The sequence below is a fragment of the Apium graveolens genome, chromosome 6 (genome assembly GCF_009905375.1).
Source record: "Apium graveolens cultivar Ventura chromosome 6, ASM990537v1, whole genome shotgun sequence".
NCBI lineage: Eukaryota > Viridiplantae > Streptophyta > Magnoliopsida > Apiales > Apiaceae > Apium > Apium graveolens.
In genome coordinates, this window is record NC_133652.1 from 127,184,874 (window position 1) to 127,194,529 (window position 9,656).

A 9,656-nucleotide genomic window follows, 5' to 3' on the forward strand; every position below is an offset into this window, starting at 1 on the left:
CATCTGAATATCCCATATGGAAGGTGAGGATGACCATGTTTCTGGAAGCAACAGATCCAGAATATCTTGATAGAATCAAGGAAGGGCCTCACAAACCAACCAAGCTCGTTGTTGCAGTTGCAGGTGAAGAAGAAAAGACCGTACCAAAGGAGAAGAGTGATTATACTGCTGAAGATATAGCATCAATTGCTAAGGATGCTAAGGTACGACACTTACTGCATAGTGCCATTGATAATGTAATGTCAAACAGGGTAATCAACTGCAAGACTGCTAAGGAGATATGGGATGCTCTGGAAACAAGGTGTCAGGGAACTGACACAATTAATAAGAACAGGAAAACAATACTCACTCAATAGTATGAACACTTTGACTCAAAGGCTAATGAGTCATTGAATGATTTATATGATAGATTTGTCAAACTCTTGAATGATCTGTCATTGGTTAATAAGGAGTATGATCTTGAAGATTCAAACCTTAAATTCCTGTTAGCTCTTCCTGAATGTTGGGATTTGAAGGAAACAACAATAAGAGACAACTACAGTCTTGATGAAACAACTCTTGATGAAATTTATGGAATGCTCAAGACTCATGAACTTGAGATGGAACTAAGAAGCAAGAGGAAAGGAGGAAAGTCAAGGATAGTTGCTCTTAAGGCTGAAGAAGAATCCCCCAAAGCAGCTTCCTTAAGGAAAGACAAGGGTAAAGCTCTTTTCACAAAGTCTGATACTGAGTCATCAAGTTCTGAAAGTGATGATGACTCAGACTCTGAAAGCTTGCCTGAGACTAATGCTGATGAGGAGATGATGAAGCTATGTGCTCTTATGGTTAAAGGGATCACAAAGATTGCATAAAGGAAGTTCAGGAAGGGAAAGAAGTTTTCCAGGAAAGGCATAAGTTCTGATAAGAAGAATTTCAGAAGATCTGAAGGCAGAGGAGGAAAGTCTGACAGAGGAGATTATACCAATGTTAAATGCTATAACTGTGGTGAGAAAGGCCACATATCTCCTGATTGCAAGAAAGTGAAGGGTGACAAAGGCAAAGCTCTTGTCACAAAGAAGAAAAGCTGGACAGACACCTCAGACTCTGAAAGTGAGGAGAACTATGCATTGATGGCAAATGCTGATAAAGAAAGTGCTGAGAGCAGTTCTGAAGCTGCTGAAACTAAGGTACCTCAGACTACTTATGCTTTTCATACTGATGATATTAATGAGTTGAGAAGATATCTTAAAACCATGTTTGTTAGTTATAGAGATCAAACTTTAACATGTGAAAGATTAACTTCTGAAAATCTTGCTTTTAAGAAAAGAAATGATTTATTAGAAAATGAGTTAGTTATGTTCCATCAAACTCAGAAGGATAGAGATGATGCTTTTTATGTTAGGGATGAAGTGCTAAAAATGAATGAATCTCTAAAAACTGAGTTAAAAAAGGAAAGAGAGATTATCAGGACTTGGACTAACTCTGGCAGAACAACTCAAAATTTGCTAAGTAGTGAAAATTAGAAAGAGGGCTTAGGTTATGGAGAGGATAAGAATGATAAAAGAACTGAAGAAATTAAGCCTGTTGTTAAGCAAAAGCCAAAGTTAAAACCTGTTAAGTTTGTAACTGTAAAGTCTGATAATGAGAAATCAGAAGTTAAAGAGGAATTAACTTGTGTCAAACTAAAACAGGAAAAGACAACTGAAGTAAATATAGGTTTAATGACAAAGAAACAACTTAAGCATAAGCTGAAAGATGTTAAGAATGTAACTAAGGTAAAATCACCTAGGAAAAATAGGAATGGAAAGGAAGGTGTAAATAAAAGCAATAATTATAAACCTGTTCCTGATGCTCCTAGGAAAATATGTCATAACTATGGAAGTTCTAACCATCTGGCTTCTTTTTGCAGGAAGAATAAGAATATTAACTCCTTACCTTCAAAATCACGAGTTAAGAGTCAGTCTGTTAGATATAAACCACAAAATCATTGTTTTCATTGTGGTAGTTTATGGCATTCCATTTATACTTGTAAGGAATATCATAGTTTTTACTATGATTATTATCAAATAAAACCTTCTTTGAAGAAAGTTTCCATTGTTCCTTCTAGTGTAAAGTCTGATTCAAAGTCTGATAGTGTAAGTTCTGACAAGAAAAATGTTAACATAAACTCTGATGCTAAATCCGCTGCAAATGTTAATAAACTTAATAAGGCCAAATGATCCAAGCAAGTCTGGGTCCTTAAAACTAATAATTAGTGGTCTTTGTGATTGCAGGGCAACAGGAAAAATATTCTAGTTCTGGACAATGGATGTTCAGGACATATGACTGGAAATAAGGCCCTGCTATCAGACTTTGTGGAGAAAGCTGGCCCAAGTATTTCTTATGGAGATGGCAACATTGGAAAAACATTGGGATATGGCAATATCAATCTTGGGAATGTCATCATTAAAGAAGTAGCTCTGGTCTCAGGACTTAAACACAATCTGCTGAGTATAAGTCAAATCTGTGACAGAGGTTATCATGTTGATTTCTTTGAAGAACACTGTGAAATTGTGAGTAAATCTAAAGGCAAAGTTGTTCTGAAAGGATACAGGCGTGGTAACATTTATGAAGCTAAGCTTTTAACAAGTACTGATGGTTCTGCAATCTGTCTGATGAGTAGAGCATCAATTGAAGAAAGCTGGAATTGGTACAAGAAACTCTCTCATTTAAATTTCAACAATATAAATGAACTAGTCAAGAAAGATCTTGTGAGAGGACTGCCAAAGTCAGTATTTGCTCCTGATGGCCTTTGTGATTCTTGTCAGAAGGCCAAACAAAGAAAATCTTCATTCAAGAGCAAAACTGAATCATCAATTCTTGAGCCTTATCATCTACTACATGTTGATCTATTTGGTCCAGTAAATGTCATGTCTATTGCAAAGAAGAAATATGTGTTGGTCATAGTGGATGAGTTCACCAGATACACATGGGTGTATTTCTTGCACAAAAAAAGTGAAACTGCATCTATCTTGATTGATCATGTTAAACATCTGGATAAATTGGTCAAAGATTCTGTGAAAACCTTAAGGAGTGATAATGGCACTGAGTTCAAGAATTTGATAATGGAAGAGTTCTGCAAAAACCATGGATTTAAGCAGGAATTTTCTGCTCCTGGAACTCCATAGCAAAATGGAGTTGTTGAAAGGAAGAATAGAACTCTCATTGAAGCTGCACGAACAATGCTTGAAGAAGCAAAGCTTCCAACCTATTTCTGGGCTAAAGCTATGCAGACTGCTTGTTTTACTCAAAATGCAACACTTATAAACAAGCATGGAAAAACACCATATGAGATGGTGAAGAAAAAGAAGCCAAATCTGAAGTACTTTCATGTATTTGGATGCAAGTGTTTTGTTCTCAAGACTCATCCTGAACAGCTATCCAAGTTTGATCTAAAAGCTGATGAAGGAATCTTTGTTGGATATCCACTTTCCACAAAAGCCTTCAGAGTCTATAATTTGAGAACAAAAGTGGTCATGGAATCTATCAATGTATCTTTTGATGACAAGAAGATTACTGGTCTTGAAGATTTTATTGACCATGATCAACTTAGATTTGAAAATGAAGACTCAAATTATGATACTGCAAATTCTGACAGTCTAAGTCCTGATACTGTAAACTCTGATGGATTAAACTCTGATGTTATTGAAACTATGGTGACTATGCCAAAGGAAGATGCACCTATGCAGAGGGAGCATACTCAAGATCTTACCACATCTCAAGAATCATCAGAACATACATCTGGCTCTTTAAGTTCTGATTCGTCAAGTTCTGATAAGTCAAGTTCTGATAGTGCTAAAAATCTAAATTCTGAAGAATCCAACTCAGAGAGCATAGTTTCAGGGGGAGCATCAGAACATGAAAATGAAGACAGCATGGGTCATGGGGGAGCATCCAGTTCTAGAGAAAACCTTCCATCTGCAAGGAAGTGGACTAAATCACATACACCTGATTTGATAATTGGAAATCCTGATGCAGGTGTCAGAACTAGAACAGGTACTTCAAACGAATGTCTTTACAATTCTTTTCTCTCTCAGACTGAGCCAAAGAAAGTGGAAGAAGCTCTTCAAGATGCTGATTGAGTGCAAGCAATGCAGGAAGAGTTAAATGAATTTGAAAGAAATAAAGTCTGGACCCTAGTGCCAAGACCAAAGAATAGATCTGTTGTTGGTACAAAGTGGGTATACAGAAACAAAACTGACAGTGATGGCATAATTACAAGGAATAAGGCAAGGCTGCTTGCAAAAGGATATTCTCAACATGAGGGAATTGATTATGATGAAACATTTGCACCAGTTGCTAGGTTAGAGGCCATAAGGATATTTTTGGCTTATGCTGCTCACAAAAAGTTTATTGTCTTTCAAATGGATGTGAAAAGTGCTTTTCTCAATGGAGAATTGGAGGAGGAAGTATATGTTGAACAACCTCCAGGCTTTGTAGACTCCAAACATCCAGATTATGTCTACAGGCTTGATAAAGCACTTTATGGACTTAAGCAAGCTCCTAGAGCATGGTATGAGACTTTAGCTCAGTTTCTTCTGGAAAGTGGATTCAATAGAGGAACAATAGACAAAACACTGTTCTACCTCAACCATGGAAAGGACTTACTTCTGGTCCAGATTTATGTTGATGATATCATTTTTGGGTCTACAAATGACAGACTTTGCAAGAAGTTTGCCAAACTGATGCAGTCAAGGTATCAGATGAGTATGATGGGGGAACTTAGCTATTTTCTGGGCCTTCAAGTCAAGCAGAATGAAGAAGGCACTTTTATTTGTCAAACTAAGTATACCAGAAACTTGCTGAAGAAATTTGGAATGCAATATTGTTCAAGTGCATCCACTCCCATGGCCACTGCAACAAAACTGGATAAGGATACTGGTAAATCAGTAGATATTACTGATTACAGTGGTATGATTGGCTCTCTACTCTATCTAACTGCTAGTAGACCTGATATCATGTATGCTACCTGTCTCTGTGCAAAATTTCAAGCAGATCCAAGAGAACCTCACTTAACAGCTGTGAAAAGAATTTTTAAGTATCTTAAAGGAACAGCTGATCTGGGATTGTGGTATCCTAGAGAATCAGACTTTAAACTAATAGGTTACTCAGATGCAGATTTTGCAGGTTGCAAAATTGACAGGAAAAGCACAAGTGGAAGCTGCCAATTTCTTGGAGGCAGATTGGTTTCTTGGTTCAGCAAGAAACAAAAGTCAATTTCCACATCAACTGCAGAAGCAGAGTATATTGCTGCAGGAAGCTGTTGTGCACAGATTCTCTGGATGAAGAATCAGTTACTGGATTATGGGATAACATATTTCAAAATCCCTATTTACTGTCATAATCAAAGTGCTATTGCTATGACAGGTAATCCAGTTCAACACTCTATGACAAAGCACATCAGCATCAGGTACCACTTCATAAGGGAACATGTGGATGAAGGTACAGTGGAATTGCACTTTGTTCAAACAGATCAACAACTAGCAGATATCTTCACAAAACCATTGTGTGAAGCCACTTTTACAAGATTGGTAAATGAACTTTGAATGGTTTCAGGTTCTTTCTCTAAATCTGCTTAGTCATGTTCTGTTATATCAGACTTTATGATCAGTATTTACAGAATTGAATCTCTTTGTGTCTTCTGTGCTTAATTGACAAATGAGTTTAAGTACTGACTGTTGTCTGATCTATGTTTCTAAACTCTGATACGTGATATGTTCGTTTAAGTAACTATTTTATCCTATGAGGATAACTGTGCTAGATGCTGACCTAGTAGTCTTCAATAATCAAATGATCCCATGTAAGAAGTAATTATTTCTGTGGACATCTATTGACACAAGCAAATTCTGATAATAGAGCTAAGTTGAGTTTACTTTGTTTATCTTATTACTAAGTCACAAATTATGCGACGCCCTCCAAACCCGGGGTCTAGATTTGGGGGTCACTTGCCACCAAACTATAATAAAATAATCACAGCGGAATAATATAATAAATATGACCCCTTGCATGCACTGGATCGATCACAGGTTATAGTATGGAACGGGCACTAAAACAAACCAACTGTTATTACAAACCATAAGTCTAATTAGTTTACAACTTATTCAAATTTTATTACAAACCTTTATACTATTCAAGCGTCCCAAACTGTCTACCTGGAAAACACACCAAACTATTTACAAGCACTCGACTTCTGGTCAAACTTGGGACTCAAGCCTGCTCTGGCTTAGCTGAAAGATTAGATTGATAAACAAGTATGAGCGAAAGAAATGCTCAGCAAGCAATATAAAATGTGCTTGAAATGATAAACCACATCATGATAATAACTGAACAACATGATAATAAAAAAAAAATCAGTAATATTTGATCATTAATAAAAGCTTCACAAGCTATCAACAATAAACAATAACTTTTAGATTGGAATCTAACTCCGACGGATGTACTATCACATGCTGATCAGCCCGTGTGATAACACAAGGTCATGATTCATAGAAACATGTCCCCAAAACACGAGTACTCAATTAAAAAGGCAATATACCTGCCTGTGGCAAAATGGTGTCATAGTATTTTATATAACACATAGAAATAGCCCTCCGCTGGACCGTCCGTCCCGGTCACTTACGCATTCATCCAATCCATAAAACATTTTGATCAAAGGAGCCGAATCAAAGGACATCCTTAACCATATAACTCCCCATTTCTCATGGTCCAGAGTTATCTCAACAATCGATGGCATAATATGATTCGAAATAAACGTCACTTGAACAATAAGTGAAGTTAGGGGTACTTGCCTGGTATGCTCGATAACCTCTTACTATAACTTTGCTTATAAATGCTGGCTACTATCTCCGTCTAACACTTGATTGCACTCCTTGCTACTTGATTCTATAAACAAAAGGACTATCTTAATTGACAGAACTAAACTCAATCGACGTAACTATACGTCTTGACATCTACCCGATCGTATATAACTAACATGGCATTTTAAAACTATAACAGATAGCATATATATCACGTAACACGTAATCATGGTATTCATATAACACGTACTCACATATTTCATGTGACACTGATAAGTGGCATTTTATACCACTTAGAACGTCTTAAAATGGCTTAAATTGGTGTCTTGACATCAAGTATTTTGTGTATTTGATGCATTTTTCTAGTGTTTATGCATTTCAGGGTATTAGTTGCATTTCGGAGGAGTAATCATCAAGAATAAGCCTTGGCATGTGTTCACCATTGCAAGAGGAAAAGAACGGGCAGATTACGGTGAAGAATTGGAGCAAACCTGGAAATTTTCCAGTAGGGTCCTGCGCGCCCGCGCAGCAATGCTGAGCGGCCGCGCAGCAGCCTTGCGCGCCCGCGCAGAAATGCTGAGCGGCCGCGCAGGGTCGGGGGAAAATAATATATTGTTTTAGACTTCTACTTCTCTTTGGCTTCCAACTTCTATGTAATCTGAGTTTTATGGGACTATTATATAAGTAGATTTGAGACGTTTTTCATAGAGTATTAAGAGGGGATTATGTTTTAGATTGTGTTTTGCAAGAAGCGAAGGAGATAAGGAAGAAGACCGATTTAGCACACAGCAACGAAGAGGAAGCATATATTCTTGTGATTCTTGTTTCGTTGTAACGTTGGATGCTAGTTTTCTTGCTTTGACTTATTTACTCTTGTGACGTACTCTGTTTTAATATAATTAGTTTAGTTGATATTTTCTTGTGTTCATTTATCATGATTTCATATGAACCCATGATGGCGATAAGTTCTATTATGGGCTAATCGTGATCATGGGGTTGCAACGGATTTATTATGGAATTCTTTAGTTAATTGTTTAATACTTTAGTGTGTGATGATTGCATGATATCTAGTATTGGTTGTGCGTATTCGTCTTATGTGCGTCGCGAACATATAAGATAGGGTGTTAATCTCTTGTGAAGCGACGGTGGATCTTGAGATTTAGAACTTGCCATGCTAGCATAGGTTCATATATGTTATGCATGATTAGTGGGTAACTCTAACAGTTTTATTTGCCCTATATAATCAAAAAGGAATAACTTGCGCTTAAATCGTTGTGTTGTCAATTTCTGTAGACATATAGGAACTCAACATAATTGATGACTATTCAACTTCTATCTTAATTGTGGATGCTTGGTATAATGGTATTAGTACAATGAAAGTTGGCTTTTATCAGTTTTGTGTTATTCGATTAATATCATCACTGTCACATGCTAAAGGTAATAACAATGGCTATAGAAGGAAGTAATAATGAAGTTGTGATCTCATGAGTGTTTTATTATTGATAATTTGAAGTGTTAGTTAAGTGGTTAATTAAGTAGTTAATTATAGTTAATATTTAATCAACAATTTTAAGTGTTATTATCTTAACATTGAGAAGTAATCATACATTGATGAGTGAGTTAAATTAGACAATAAATTAGTCTGAGTCTCTGAGGGAACGAACTAGAAAGTATTCTATATTACTTGCGAACGCGTATACTTGCGTGAATATTAGTGCGTGATTTCGCCCTAACAAGTTTTTGGCGCCGCTGCCGGGGACTCGGCGTATTTGTTTAGTTTATGTACTTACCATCATTGGTCATTAGGACTCAGTGATTAGGACGTATTAGTTAATTACTCTTTTCGGTTGTGTTTCAGGTACTTTAGCAAACGTTTATGCAAACTCGTTCTCGTGCTCGCAAGAGGACCTTAGATACAGCTGAGGAGAAAGACGAAGTTCTTGATACACCGGAGAAGTTAGATTTTGAGGATTCGGATTCAGGAACTGAGCAGAAAGAACCAGTAAACATGGGAGATCGTATTGTTCAAGCTGATCCAGCTCTTATGGATTTTTCTCGGCCTAAAATTGATGACATTCAGTCAAGCATCCTTCATCCGGCTATTCAAGCTAACACCTTTGAAATCAAGCCGGGCACTATTCAGATGGTGCAGAATTCTGTTTCTTTTGGAGGAGCGGCAACTGAAGACCCCAACATGCATATAAGGAATTTTGTCGAGATCTGCAGCACTTTTAAGTATAATGGTGTGACTGATGAGGCTATCAAGTTGAGGCTTTTCCCATTCTCACTGAGGGATAAAGCTAAAGACTGGTTACATTCTGAACCAGCTGGGTCCATCACTACGTGGCAAGATCTTGCGCAAAAGTTTCTGGTGAAGTTTTATCCAATGGCAAAGACTGCTGCTATGAGGAGTGCTCTTACTCAGTTTGCACAGCAACCTACAGAATCTATGTGCGAGGCTTGGGAACGCTACAAGGAAATGTTGAGAAAATATCCACATCATGAAATGCCGGATTGGATGGTAATCACTAGTTTTTATAATGGTTTGGGGGCTCAATCTCGGCCCATGCTCGATGCAGCAGCTGGAGGCGCCTTATGGGCTAAGAGCTATACTGAGGCGTATAATCTTATTGAGACGATGGCTGCAAATGAGCATCAAAACCCAACTCAGAGGATGACGTCAGGCAAGGTAGCAGGTATTCTGGAAGTTGATGCAGCCACCGCTATTGCAGCCCAGCTCCAAGCGCTATCAATGAAGGTTGATTCTTTGGCTACGTATGGAGTTAATCAAATAGCTATGGTTTATGAGCTTTGTGCAGGTTCTCATGCTACGGATCAGTG

General features: G+C 37.5%; 1 non-coding gene across 1 annotated transcript; it reads right to left on the bottom strand.

Annotated features, from left to right (window-relative positions):
- Positions 1 to 9,216: 9,216 nt before the first annotated feature.
- Positions 9,217 to 9,323, bottom strand: LOC141669574 (small nucleolar RNA R71). The gene has a single exon (XR_012553847.1). It is a non-coding gene; the product is annotated as a small nucleolar RNA R71 (small nucleolar RNA).
- Positions 9,324 to 9,656: the final 333 nt, after the last annotated feature.